This window comes from Carcharhinus amblyrhynchos, chromosome 15 (assembly GCF_965287045.1).
Source record: "Carcharhinus amblyrhynchos chromosome 15, sCarAmb.v2.hapA, whole genome shotgun sequence".
NCBI lineage: Eukaryota > Metazoa > Chordata > Chondrichthyes > Carcharhiniformes > Carcharhinidae > Carcharhinus > Carcharhinus amblyrhynchos.
Window position 1 is genome coordinate 37,385,677 of NC_137338.1, and position 15,411 is coordinate 37,401,087.

The 15,411-nt window shown below is 38.5% G+C and overlaps 1 protein-coding gene across 2 annotated transcripts in view; it reads right to left on the minus strand.

The window, feature by feature from the left end:
- Window positions 1-15,411, minus strand: part of kdm6a (lysine (K)-specific demethylase 6A) — a 233,402-nt gene that overhangs the window by 185,395 nt on the left and 32,596 nt on the right. The window lies entirely within an intron of this gene.

Consider the following 15,411-nt stretch of genomic DNA (forward strand, 5'->3'; position numbering starts at 1 on the left):
AGATCCAGAGGCATTATTGAGTGCTCCCAAGCCCGCTTCAGATGCTTACCACATGGTATCACTTCTGATGGATCTGTGCTGCCAGTGAACCAGGACATAATGAGGGATGGAGGAAGAGTTAGCGACATTGGTTGCAAGATATGATTCAGAAGTCTGTGACAGGCTATTGCTCAACTAGTCTGCAGGGCAGCTCTCCCAATTTTAGGATAATCCCCAAATGCTAGTGAGGAAAACTTTGCAGGTTCGACATTATGCCTTTGCCATTTCTAATGCCAGGTGGTCTATCAGGTTTTACCAACTTTTCTGTAGTACTTTGACACAACCCATTCAAAGGTTTGGGAGGAAAGGAAAGCAAGGACAGTTGGTTCAGGTATTACTTTTAAAAGGAGAGGGTCATTTGCCATAAGTGCCCAAGAAAAAAATGACTGTCCTACAGCAGTTTGTTGGGAATGAAGTAGAAGGAGCAGGAGGCGGATCCCATGGATAAACGAGGCTGGAGATACACAAGGGAAATCAGAGACAACTGGAGAAAGATGAGAGTTCAAAAGATAGAGCAGGAGGACCTACTGAGCTATGGAAAAGGAGAAAGGCCAGAGACAGCTAAATGTGTGGCATCAATGCTAATGACAATGTTTGTGAACCCACTGTCGGGTAGTTGAAGAAGTCAAGGACAGGAGTTTGAGCCAAACGTTTGGAGTGAAGAATAGAAACCAGTCGTTACCTTTACATTCCAGGATGATCATGGAATAGTGTGCAGTTTTGGCAAGCAAGATCAGAACTCAAAAGTGCTGTGTTCCAGCCAGACCTAATAATACTAAATAAATAAGTTGTTATCTAAATAACATTTATTCTGCAACTCTTGGCCATAAGAAAGTGGAGATGAGCCCCATACTAGGGAAATGAGCAAGGTAAGAAAATGCAAGGGGGAAAAGGTTGAGAATGTGATTGAGTAGACCAACATCTGCAAAAGTGTCATGGTGGACGGAGAGCAAAAGGCTGTCAGTTTTAAAGTATGGTTATAAGTGACTTGGGAGTTGTTTACTTTCCAGGGGCAAGTAGAGTAAGTGAGTTGGGGAAGAGAAGTGCAAATTTAAAAAAAAATGTAGTATAAGAGAGGAAAATGATCTAAGCGACAAGGTCAGGAGGGAAAATAGAAGTAACAAAGACTTTGAACTAATATTTGCATCTGTCTTTACAGTGGAAGAAACAAATTACATATCAGAAATAAAGGATAACAAGTGGAAGAGAAGAATTTATGGTAATTACTATACGTGCAAAGAAAATACTGGACAGAGACTAACATCCAACAAATGCCAAAGACTGACTGGCCTATATTCTGGGGTTCTAAAAGCAGTAGCTGCAAAGAAAGGGAATGCATTAGTCATGATTTTCCAAAATTCCCTAGATTCTAGAAAGATTTCAGCAGATTGAAAGGTAGCAAATGTAACACAGCTATTTAAAGGAAGAATAATTTGGGAACAATAGGCCAGGAGTTAGGAAAACGCCTGAATTTATTTTTAAGGAAGCATTTTAGTCTCTGCACTTTTAGTATAATCAAAGTCAACATGGTTTTACAAAGGGAAATTGTGTTTGACCAATTTATTAGTAGTTTGAGGATGCAACCAGCAGGCTACATAAAGGAGGCCAGTAGATATATACTTGGATATACAAAAGGCATTCAATAAGGTGCCATACAGAAGGTTAGTATACAACACAAGAGTTCATGGAGTTGGGGTAAGATATTAGCATGGATAGAACATTGGTTAACGGGCAAACAAGATCACGAATGGAAGAACAGACAAGAGAAATGGTAACAAAAGGAAGAAAAATAGAAAACAAACTGAAAAGCAACAAGGGAGTTTGGATTATGTCATCTCAAACAATGTTAACTGTGAACGGTATGCTTTGTCTGTATATTGTGCAAAGAAACAATTTTCACTGTATGCTAATACATATGACAATAATGAATCAAATCAAGTCTAGAAACTCTTGCACAAAGAATGAAAGTGCAACAGGAAACAGTAACAACAAGTAATTTGAATCAGGATCACCATTCCAAGCTCATGATGAAATGATCAAATGACTGACACCGTTTCATATTATCAGATTAGTAATCTTCAAATTTCCGGACATGTGAATAGCCAAGGAATTAACTTCAAAAACTAGAATTTAAACAAAAATAATGGACAGTGGGGACATGGGAGAATAACATCCTTATTTTGATGTTTTAAGTTAAGCAAATAGCAATACAAGTTAAAAATGTGCTAGACAAATTAAAATCAGAGAGGAAATTATGACATAGCAGCTAATGTATACAGTTAAGGTGCATACAGTATAGAGCTGTTACTCTACTAACACTTAAATTCAACTACATTATTGTAACAAATACTTGTCTGTTACCGAGTAGTTTTATTAGTCCATTTTTCAACATAGTGAATGAAGCATTTGCTGAAAAGAGCTGATAGCAAAATAACTTGTTTGGCTCCTCAAGGCAGCATTGCAGTTTAATAAACACACTTCTTAAATCATTTGTTGATATGGATTGAAGAACCTCGTTAGTCCTTCTCAAATTGACATGACAGTCGGCTACTGTGTCGGTCAGTGCACCTGTGTAATCAGGCTATAATTAGGCTAACAAACGTCCTCCATTCATCATGAAGAGCAACATCTACAGAAAAGTCAATCTCTGATTATTTTAGTTTTCCAAAACAACTTTATTTTAAATTATTTTAATCCTCATTGATGAAGGAAGAATTGCAACCCATGATATTCTGCCAACTAAAGCAACTCACCACCTCCTTCATAGCTACTTCCGCAAGCTTCTCTGAGAATATTCTTTTAAAATGCATGTTTGCATTGTTCGGGGCCAAATAGTCTAGTGTTTACCATTTGCAACCACGTATACAGAGACTCGATCTTGGCCCAAACCCAACTATTTACACCTTTACCAACCCCTCCACAGCATAAAATATCAGAAACAAAATGGTAAACTCAAACTGCTCTCATACCTGGTGTTCAAAGTGGCATATAAACAAAATTATGCAAACAAAGGCACCACATCTTTCTTTCAATATCCAACATTGCATTGGTAAGAAAGAAAATTTGCCTCAGTTTAGCCAAATTGCAAAGAAAAATAAATAGATGTTTTTGCCACTTCTGATTAACTTTTCACTGACCTCAAATCTGGAAAAAAAAATCAAATACGCTGCAAACTATTACTATCTATTGAATCAGCAAGGGGCCAGGTGAAATATCTTGGCATCAGTCCTAACCTCAGGAATGTAGGAGGAATCATTTTGACTTTTATGTTTCAATGTATAAAACTTACTCCTACGTTATTTTTAAATTTGCAATTCAAAGAAAACCATCAGATGGAAAACTTACTCATCCTTCTCAACCTCCATGAATACATAACTATTTATAACCCATATGCAAGAGACTCATTTTAGGGCAAAATTATCCACATCAACATATCTGCTTATTTGCCAACATAAGAACTACACAGCCAGAAAAAGCAAAGTTAATTTTCAAATTGTGAACCACACTCATAACTAGATTCCCATCAAAAAGTCACAGCATACCTGTTATTGAGGACAGCCTATTGAATGATACGCCTTACACTCAAAACTGTACCTTTTACGAATCAAAACATGAATTACAAAAGGAGAAAAATTCAGACATCAAACAGGGAGAAGGGCAATAGAACTCAACTGAAGGCAAAGGCCAAGACAGGTTTTCAGGATACAGTTCAGGCATAAGAGCAAAACTGGGATTTGCTAATGTTACTGGATTAGTAATCCAAAACACCCATGCTAATACTTTGGGGACACGAGTTCAAATTCCACCACGACAGCTGGTGAAATTTAAATTTAATTAATACTAAATAGTCGTTTTTTAGGCTGGAGGTGGTGTTAACCAAAAGGTCAGTGACAGAACCAATTGTTTGGTACAAATAACTACACCATTGGAATACAAAGTAAAATTTAAATATTTGCTGATAACTCCGAAGTTGGGAGATGTAGCTGACAATGAAGGTGATACCAAGCGACTGCAAGAAGACCTGGATAGTCAAGCAGAATGAGCGACAAATGGCAGATGAAATGTAACACAGAAGTGTGAGATGATGCACTTGTGAAGAAAGAACAGGGAAATGCAATATAAAATAAATAGCAGAGTATAAAATCTCCATAGTCCCAGATGACCATAGATTGCTGTTCCATTTGAGAGGATGAGTTGACTGGTGATGATTTAATGTGAAGGTCACTAAGTGAGGGGCAAGGTTGAGAAGGTGAGCCTTTACGAATAACCTCAGCCTGGTATGGGAACTGAACCTGTGCTACTGATGTCACTCTGCATCACTAGCCAGCTGCCCAGCCAACTGAGCTAAACCAATCCAGGGTCAGAGGGGGAGACCTGGGGATTCTTTGAGGTTTACAAGAGATATTTGAAAGCAATTAACAAAGCATATGGGAACTCGGACTTCATAAATAGAGCCACTGAGTGCAAAAGAAGGGAAGTTACACTGAATGTGCATGAAGTTCTGGTTAGGCCACAACTTATTTATTGGGAATAGCTCTGGTCAGCACACTTTAAGAAACATGCGACGGTCCATGTAAATGTACAAGAAGAGATTTGTTAAAATAGTTCCGGCGATGAGGAACTTTAATTACAAGGTTAGTTTGGAGAAACTAGAGCAAAGGAGTTTCAACAGAGATTTAATAGAGGTGTACAAGATTAAGACAGGGTTAGGTAAGGTAGATGAATAAAAACTGCTTTCATTACGACCAAAGAAAATAAATTTAACAGTGGTTGCGACCTGGACTTCATTTTCAATGAAAGTGGTGGAAACTATCAATAATTTCAAAAGAAAATTGAACAGGCATGTGTATGAAATAGAGGGCCACAGGTATAGAGCAGGAAAATGGGATTGACTGGATTACTCTACGGAATACGAGCTTGGACATGATGGGCCTAAGGGTCTCCTGCTGTATATAATGGCTCACAAAAGCAATGAGAGTTGAAACAACAGTTTAAAGAGGGAATTCTATGTAGCTGGACCATAATGAGTGAGGGTTTTCTCATTAATGATAAAACAATTAAGAACTGTTTAGTAATGCAGGTGAAGGCTGGAAATATACATAGACAAGTAAGTCAAAATCAATTCTTTCAGGAACAGATCAGATCAGTGAGGAACAGCATGGAAAGAGAACAAATTATATACAGAAGTAGGGTACTGGCAGCAGAGTTCCAAATCAATTGGATCTTCCATAGATTGAGGTTTGGGAGCTTTACAGGAAGAGCATTAAAGAAAGTGAGCCCAGAGTTAATACACTGGACAAAGAGGAGGAATTGAACAGAGTATTTCCTTTATGCCTGCTTGTCACAATATTTCACACACCTACTTATGCATGTTTCCACCACTGTTTCATATCCAACTCCTGTACTAAGATTAGTAAAGCTCTTGCCTGTGGAGGACACATAAATGCATGACATGGAGCCTCAGGGGTCATCGGCTTAAATGCTCACCCACATTAACTTGCGTACATCTTGTGTCGCAGATATAAACAGATGTTGTGTGGTTATTTAGAACTCAAAGCTCCTGGACCATTACGGTCAACAGAAAAATTCATCACTATACTCTTTCCCTCCTCAACCTGTCAACCACCCAACCCCAATCTTGTGCTCACACACTTAAAATCAGTGCTTTTTTTCAATCCTTCAAATAATTTGATCACCTGAGCTGTGCAAATTGAAGGCTGCTCTACAGGTATAGGCTACCTGTGCACTGATATTTCTATGGCCATTTTGCAAATAAGGTATAACATTTTACATTCATGAAGATTGTGAATTGGTTCCTTCATCCTCACTGGTACCATCTGCAACACCATACACACAAGGAAGTCTAGACATCTGATGAAAGCTCTGCATCTTTCCCAGTTGAAGTCTCCTCTACACAGGAAAAGTAATTAAAGCTTTTCATCATTTGGAAACAAGAAAGTTCTCACTTGCTCAATGTATGTGCATGGCAGACCATTTACTGTGCCAAATAGTCCTTGTACTGGTTTGGAAGTATCCAACATGGAAACTTCATCAAAAGCAAAATACCGCAAGTACCAGAAATCAGATACAAGAATGAAAAAAGCTAGAAAAGTCAGCATGTCAGAAAGAGCGCAAAACAGAGTCTAGTGTTACAGGTCAATGTCTTTTCATCAAAACTGAAAATAGCCATGGTACAGAATACTTAATAAGCAAATACAACATCACAAAAAATTGGAATGGGAAAGAATAAAAAAAGGAAACTACAATACTTGTATTATTTCTTCCAAATTTGGGTAAGTTGCCAAAGTCCCTGAGAATCATTGGTTGCTCTCCTCTTTTTGAGAAAGGGAGAGCTGACTGGTGGTGACTTAACCCGAGGGTCACCAGAGATAATCTGGCTCTTCTACTTTGAGAAGATCAAACGCAGATCAGGTGATCATATGGTTAACATCTCCATTCACAAGCATGATGCTGAGCTTTTAATAGTTTGCAACTTTAATCATCCATCCAATTGCTATATTTCTGTCTTTAGCCTTCAACACTCCAATGATGTCTGACATACTTGTACCTCATGGTTTGATGCACCACTTTATAAACTTCCAACCTCAATTTAGAGTTTAACAATTTCAGACCACAAAAACCACTTCATTTCCTCAGACAGAAGGCAATGGTTCTGCTGTTGCCATTTTTTTTCTTACGATCCATTTCCATAGTCTTTTGCCCTTTAAACCGATCATCTCTTTCGTCATTTAAACATTCATCTTTCAAACAATCACATCCCATCTTTTGTTCTTTTCCTTGAGTCTCCACTTCTTTTTCCCTACTCTATACTTGCTTATTTGTTCATCTCAGCTTTAAGTTCATGGGGAAATTCATTCACCTACAACATTAATTGTTTCTCTCTCCAAAATTGCTTCCTGATCTGAATGCTTCACTTCATTTTGAAATAATTTTCATTTCTACTGGAAGCGTTGTCTTTGATTTGATTTCTTGCGTGCTACGTAGAAAAAAAACATACCATTCATAGAGCACATTGGGGAGAAGGAGAGGATGCAGAATGTAGTATTACAGTCATAGCTTGGGTGTAGAGAAAGATTATCTTAACGTATGATAGCTAGGTCCATTCAAAAGTCTGATGACAGCAGTGAGTGCTCACATCGGTTGGTACATGATCTCAGATTTTCATACCTTTTTCCCAATGGAAGGTGGTGGAAGAGAGTATGTTCCAAAAACTGTTTAGCCATCCTGCAACAAATAATACTGCTCTACAATAGCCTTTCACGAAACAGCAGTAATGGAGTGAGAGTTTACAATCTCCATAAATGCAAGAGCTGGGCTAACAGACTAAACACCTCCATGCTGTTGCACCTATATTTGCTGCTACCCATAAATTTCTCTTCCTCATTTAAAATATATCATGCTGCATTATGAAACCTTCCAAAGGAATTCTCATTTTCACTGTTTCAATGTTAGCATTGCTGAATGGCAGCAGCAACCAACAATAATCAAAGTAAAATGAAATGGCAAACTACTCTATAAAATCAATTTACAGCATGGTACAAAATATAAATGGGCACACACAAAAAATAACTTCTGCAACTTCTTGGCCTCGGTGCTCAAGCTGCTTCCTTGAACAGGCTAGACGACTGCATTCCCAAAGTAATCACTTAGAGTGCCCACAATTGAGATACGCTGCATAGAACCTAGTTTAAATGAAAGTCATATTCAAACGAGGGCCTTGCATCTCACTCGTTTTGTCCTGCCACCCCACCCACTCAAAGAAAGTAACTGCTCATCGCTAAATGTGGTGCGCACCTTTTCTGGGATGTGGTTGTGGTGTGTCTCATATCTCATTTTACGACCAATGCTCACCAATTAAGATCTCTGGCATCAACTAGAAAGCCGCCCAAAAATGAACTGGAACCTCACCTCAGCACACACTAACAAGTCACAGAATTCAATCTCCAAAGCACCAGCAAAACCTCCACAAAATCATTTGTAAAAATGGGAATTGGTGGACTTAAATCAGCAATTCGGATGTTATCCCCACATGATATAACACACATTGTTTTGAAACATTAGCTAGAGCCACTGGCAATATCACAGGAAATCTGTGCACAAATGATTCGCATACTATTTGAGAATATCACCAGAACAATTCCAGGTTTCTTCCCTAGCCCAACCAAGTGGCCAGCTCTCCATTTTCACATTCATTTGATTTAACTGAATGCACGATGAATGAAGAGGCTCTCGATATCACAGAATCCCTAAAGTGCAGGAGGAGACCATTTGCCCATTGAATCTGCACCGACCACAATCCCACCCAGGTGTTCCCGAAACCCCACTTATTTATCCTGCTAATCTCCGTGACACTAGGGTCAATTTAGCATGGCCAACCAACCTAACCCGCACATCTTTGGACTGTGGGAGGAAACCTGTGCAGACAAGGGGAGGATGTGCAAACTCCATACAGACAGCAACCCAAGGCCGGAATTGAACCCAGGTCCCTGGTGTTGTGATGCAGCAGTGCTAACCACCGTGTCATATCAACCATGGCAAGTAGCTGCAGCACAAGGTAAGCATTCCAAAGACAAAGGAACTGGACTGAAGTAAAATGATAAAATTAAGGGACAAGTTGGGAAACAAGTACAACTGTGAATCTGAAGGAGATGGGGCAGAAAGAGTGCCACTTTTCAGTGGACAAGGCAGCAGTAGTGAAATTTTCAAACTGTCATTTTTATTATGGATTTCCACTAAAGTGCTGAGTAAGCACAGCTACTTTCCATCATAGGCAAAATTGCCAACTAAACTGTCTTTTTGGCAACTTAGTTAATTGTACACAAAAAGGTTGCAAAATTTTACTGCCAACGTCCAGCCTCATTAGATTCAAATTTGGGGCAATATAGAATACTACAATGCAGAAGGAGGCAGCCATTTGGCCCACTGACTTTCTAACAGAGCATCTTACCCAGGCCCTCTCCCCACCATCCCACCACTCACTACTACAGTTAATCCATTTAACCTACACGTACCTCCGTAACCCCGTATTTACCTCACTAATCTCCCCCTACATGTCTTTGGACCGTGGGAGGAAACCGGAACATCCAGAGGAAACCCACACAGACACAGCGAGAACGTGCAAACTCCACAGTCACCCAAGGTCAGAAATGAACCCAGGTCCCTGGCTCTATGAGACAGCAGTGCTAACCACTGTGCCACCTCATTGAAATGAACACAATGCTGTGCCTCATGTCCAAACACAGGGTTCAATCAGCTTTCATACCTGCAACAAAGATTTGACATTTATGTCATAAAATCTTTGCCACATGAAATCTAATTCATGCACAAAATAAAATTATAAATTCACAAATTAGAGAAGACTGGCTGTTAGTAGCATCTTGTGGGTCTATACATTGCTTTTCAACTGAAGAACTAATTTTACACAAATGTTTTGACAAATTCACATTGGTATGCCATGGCTCAACCCAGAGTACTATGCACATTCTAATCATCAACGAGTTTAGGTAAGGGCACACAGAGATGACTTAAAAAAATTATTAAGTAACAGAACGACAGTAACTTTTGTTATTTTGTTCGTATAACAGTAGGTAATCTGCAAAAATTGTACAAGAGCCTCTTTAGAATGCCTTGATGAGTGTTAATGCGGGTTCATTCTAAAAATAATTGAATTAGTTACCAGACAAGCAAAATTTGAAATGAGTGTCTGAAGACAGAACCTTCTTCTAAAGACAAAGTGCAAATGAAAGTTTGGGGGGTGGGGGTGGGAGGAAGAGCGAGAGAGAGAGAGAGAGAGAGAGAGAGAGAGAAGAGAGAGCGCAAGGGAGATGTTAAGATGATTAATGAATCACTAGGGTATGTCTGAATCCTCTTCAACCAATTTCCAGAACATTTGCTGATGCCGCAACTACAGAGTGTGCACTCCCGTCTGCCAGGGCAGTACTGGTACCTGTGACATCACTGATGACAATGATATTGCTGCCTGCAAAGATGGCACAGATACTGAAAATCATTCAGGGGAGTCAGGTCAGGAAAATACATAATTTCAGGCGAGTTTAGTCCGTCTCTCTAAAATATTTATCACAAGAGGTAAAATAAAAGAAAGCAATGTACTGTAGATGCTGAAAATCGGAAATAAAAAATGCCTTCACAATTTTGTTTTAAATGAAATTTATACTAGCATTTCATTAATTAAAACAGATTTTATTGAGTGGGCACAACAGTGGCTAGAGTGTATCATCAGCCCCAAAATCTTTATTTTAATTTAGTTTTAAGCTTGCTTCGAAAGTTTTTCTTTGTTTAAAGCACCCCTTTAAAGGGGCTTTCAATTAGCTTTTATTTGTTTTACAAAACAACTATGAAGAGACACTCACTGAACAGGGATGCAGTTCATTTAGAAGGCATATGCTTGCAATGTTTCATTGTACAATTCAATGCTGGACGGAGTAAAGATTGGCTCCAGTTCAATGCTTTATCAACTGGCTTTCCCGAGAAATAACACGTTTTTGATCAAGGCTTCAGTCTTCCCAATATTTAATTGGAAGAAATTTCTGCTCGTCCACTACTAGAAGTCAGGCAAACAACCTGACAATTTACAGGCAGTGAAGAAATCAAGAGAGGTGGTCAGGAGATGAAGCTGGGCATCACCAGCATGGACGTGCAAACTGATGCTGTTTTCAGCTGATGTCACTGAAGGGCAGCATACAAATGATAAGTAGGATGACAAAGAAAATGGTTTATCAGTGAACATCAGGGCTAACTGTGGAAAAGGGAATAGTAGCAATTGATGATGGCTCTCTGGCTACAATTAGCTAGATAGGAATTGCAGGCGAATATAGTCTCACACAGTTGGATGACAGTGGAAAGACACTGGAAGAGGATGGTGCAGTCAACCATGTCAAAGGTTGCACACAAATTGGAAAAGGAGAGAGATTCTGTCCTTGTCACAGTCGCATAGGATGCGAGATGATCTTTCATCCAGAAGCAATATGGGAAGAAACATTTGCAATTTCTTTAAAAGGTCTTTGGAATCTGATTTTTTTAAAGAATGTTTGAAAAACACTTTTAGGCATTTGGGTCAATTGCAATTTTCTTGGATACTAAGCTGCCATGACATGAGGGAGAGAATGTTTGAAGAAATGTGCTTGCTGATGATAATAGTACCTGTGAAACTTGAAGGTGTAAGTTAAGGATGGCACAGTGGTTAGCACTGCTGCCTCACAATGTCAAGGACCCAGATTCGACTCCCAGCTTGAGTCACTGTCTGTGTGGAGTTTGCACATTATCACTGTGTCTGTGTGGATTTCCTCCAGGTGCTCTGGTTTCATCCCAGAATCTGAAAGAGGTGCTGATTAGGTACATTTGGTACACCGGCGTGTGGCAACAAGGAAAATTTCACAGTAACTTCATTGCAGTATTAATGTAAGCCTTATTTGTGACCAATCAATAAACACTTATTGTCAGATAGAACTCTTGACCCACGCTGCATGAATAAAGAACAGTATCCTGTGGATCTGCTTGGCTATATTCTGCCACATTTGTATGCCAGTGATGAGAATTTTTTTAAAGATAAATTTAGAGGACGTGGGCATCACTGGCTAAGCCAGCATTCATTGCCCATCTCGAATTACCCTTGAGAAAGGTATCCATCTTTCATCCAGCTTTCTGAATAACAACATAGCAGCAGAGGATGGTTGCATCAAGATGGTTGGAATATTGGAAGCTAAAGAAAATCGGATTGAAAACTACTACTGTACTGGCCATGGCAGAAATCAAAAGTAATTTACTAAGTTATGTTTACCCTCCAACGTTCTCGAAGCCTGACCACATGGCTTCACCATATGGCCATTTGAAGATTGAAGTGGATAGATGGACAGCTTATGGATTTATGGACACCCGCCAAAGAGGAAAGACAATACAGATTTCACTATTCTGATAGGAACTAGATACCTCTCAGCTGGATAGTAATGAAGGTTTGAAACTTCTATTCGATTTCTTGGTTGAGATTTACAACAAAGATGAATGTTGAATTTTCTAAGTGTTTTAAAATGACCCCTTTACCTCAAGATGAAACAATGTTCCAAAAAAACAGGATGATAAAACATCTCCGCTTGGAGGCATACCCATGAGGTCAGGTTTCCTTAGGGGGAGAAACTTAAACAAAGCCAATGAAATATCAGGTGCCAATTTAACAACTTTCACTGGATTTCACAAAAAGAAACAAAAGGGAACAGAACCTACAAGACTCCCAACGATTTAAAAAAAAAATGGAAAGTCAGAGGCGTGCCTTCCTGGTGATAATCAGATGATATTTGGATGGGGAGTGGAAAGACACTGGAAGTTTCAACTTCATGTGATGGGGAGAAGTGATCCTTCTAGGGCATTGGGAGTAACTGTGGGAAGGTTCCTGGAACGCCAAATATCTGACAGAAGCACGACACATGGTGAAAGTGTTTTGGTGAGTGAGTACCGTTTCTTCAGTTAAACTTACTGGTAGCCTGTTTGGTAATGCTTGATCTATGTCGAATTTAGTTTGTTACAGTAAAAGCCTTAAGAACATGAAATCTTGTCGATCGGTTCTTTCCGTCAGTTGCTGGTAAATTCATCTCTTTTTAAAAGGGATCATTAAATGCATATAAGGCAGTCAGACTTTGACAGATTTCACAGAAATGATGGCCAACAAGGAATAAATCATGGACTGTAACAGATTCTATTAAAAAAAATGAATAAAATCAGTGCTAATATCTAGATTATTTGATTTGCTAAGGTGTTTTATGTAGACAGGCTACTGGTTTTAACTTGAATTCAAATCTTGGAGAAGGAGGTGTTGTTGAATCAGAGGTCTGTTTCTTCAGGTTTTTTTTAAAAAGGTAGTTAATTTCCATATGCCTTCATTGAACGAACGGAACATTCTGCAGTAACACAATGCAACTCAATGATCACCAGATTTCAAAATGGTCCAGAGACTGGATATTGGCCTTAATGGAAGGATTAAAGACAGGCAGAATGATAGCATCTTTAGGAGGTCTGGCTATTACATCAAAAGATAGAACTAGAACAGCAATAAAGGCAAATGAATCCCAGGAACACCCCTGGGGAAAATAGGTACCTCAGATGTGACACGAGCGTAAATAAACTGTAATGATCACAAGGGGTTATAGTCCTTGAATAAATAGGTTACTTGTGGATTTCTTTAATTGTGGAGTTCTAAAGATAGTTTGACTACAATGTTACCTTGGTTAAAATGTTACCTTGATTTATTAAGTAGTGAGGATCCAAACAAGGTTAATATGAAAGTACAACTTGCTTTAGGCTTATAATTTCATATGAAATAGTTGCAGTAAACCATTTTTTAAAGTAATTTTATTGTCTCTCATTGCATATCAATGCTGTTCAGTAAACGTTCTATGAAGATGACACAAATGAAACTGCCATGAAGCAAGGTCAGGCAATTATTTTTGAAAAAACTATGAATCTGCAGTTTACCCTATTAGGATATCACTGTATTCCTTAACAAAACCTTTTAAGAATGTTAGACAAGTATTAACAGTGTCAGGTGATAAGAAACAGAGGGGGAAAAGCAAATTGTCTTAAAGAACACAGAAAATCTGCTCATCCTACTTGTCAAAGACGCAGGTTTGGTTGAAGAAAAACGCACAAAGCTAATAAAGATTAGTCGAAAGTGGGTAACGTTTTACAAACATTAACAGAGGACACGGATGTCCTATGATGTCTTCAAATGTTATGTAACTTTAATGAGATAGTTGCTACGGATCTAAAACCTACGGGACAAAGACAGAAGTATTTTAATTCTACAGTTTGAAAAGGTAGCAACTAAATTTAATCTTTCCAACATAATACTTAAAGATAAAAGGATTATGAAAGACAACATCATGGGTAAATGGATTGGAACTGGACTTGGGATACCAGCAAAAGTTTCTGACTATCGAAGGGTATCCGCCAATATGAAAGCATAATCAAAGTCATGACTCCTACAGCTTAAAATTATTTCAGCAGTATTCGAGGGCAGTTGTCAATGAATTGCTGCATCAAATTTTAGCTGGTCAACCAGACTGCAAACTGATAACTGTCCTGCATGGGTGGTTCATGCAAAGAACTTATTTCAGATGACTGAACAGACAGTTACTATCAATTAGCCTATAACCAAAATGCCAAAGTACTTTCTGCACTGTGTGATAGTCTTCCTATTCTAGAAGTTACAAAGATTAGATGTAAGGTCACAGATGTTCATGAAGGTTTAGGTTTTGGAGAAAATTTAGAGAGCACAAGGCATCTCTTAAGAATCATCTGAGACAGAATTTAATCCATATTTGTTATATTATAGAAATGAGGGGGTTATAGGGAATGGAAAGACCTGATAAGGAAATAAGTTGTAATGGTAAGACAGTACTATTCAAACATAGCTATCAAACTACTGAAGTTATATTCCTTATAATTAATGAGAATTACAAAATCCCAGACTCCTGAGCAACTGATAAAAGGCACGTTTTACCTCAATTATTAACATGTTTTGTGACTAAGATCCTGCAGAACAGAATACAGCAGATGAAGGGATAAATTATGATACAGAGGACAGAGCTTCCACATCCAAAGGCCGAATGCCTAGAATATGCTTTTGGGTTCTGTTCAGGTACCAGATCAGAAACGCCAAGATAAATTATGAAGCCAGACTAGACCCCAATTTTCCGTTTTGGTATTTGTGTGAGAGTAAGATGTTTCAATCCGGGTGCAAATTTACTGACAAACTGGGAAGCTTTTATCAAAAAAACTTCACTTAATAACACAGTTAACAATAACAAATGAATTAGCATTACCTTTAACAACTAAACAGTAATTAAACATGACAAGACACAAGTCTTAACTGCTAACCTATTACTGGGCATTCCCATTCAAGTAATATTCCTCTTATAGACAATAATATATAACCCCTTCTTTGCAATGGCTTGGGTTACCAGTCCTGGAGCTCACTCTCTCTCTTGAAAGTGGGAGAGAGAAAGGAAGGGAATCTCTGTTTCCAAAATAAAACAAAATATTTTCTTTCCAGCAAGCTTAGCTCCCCCCATTAATCACACAACTGTCTCTGACAAATTTGTCAATTTGTCAATTGACAAAATTAAAACTCTACTCAGACCGAAGAGGAAGCCAAGTAAACAAAAGTGCAATAGTTCTGCTCAAACACACCATGTCTAAAATGAGTACTTATCTTGTGTTCTCAATTTAAAAGTTTCCTGGACAAATGAGCACCTTTCAAAACAGAACTGAATTTTAAACACACCCCTTACAAGAAAAATGGCACGAATATATTTCTTAAAGGCACAGTATCACCATCAACAT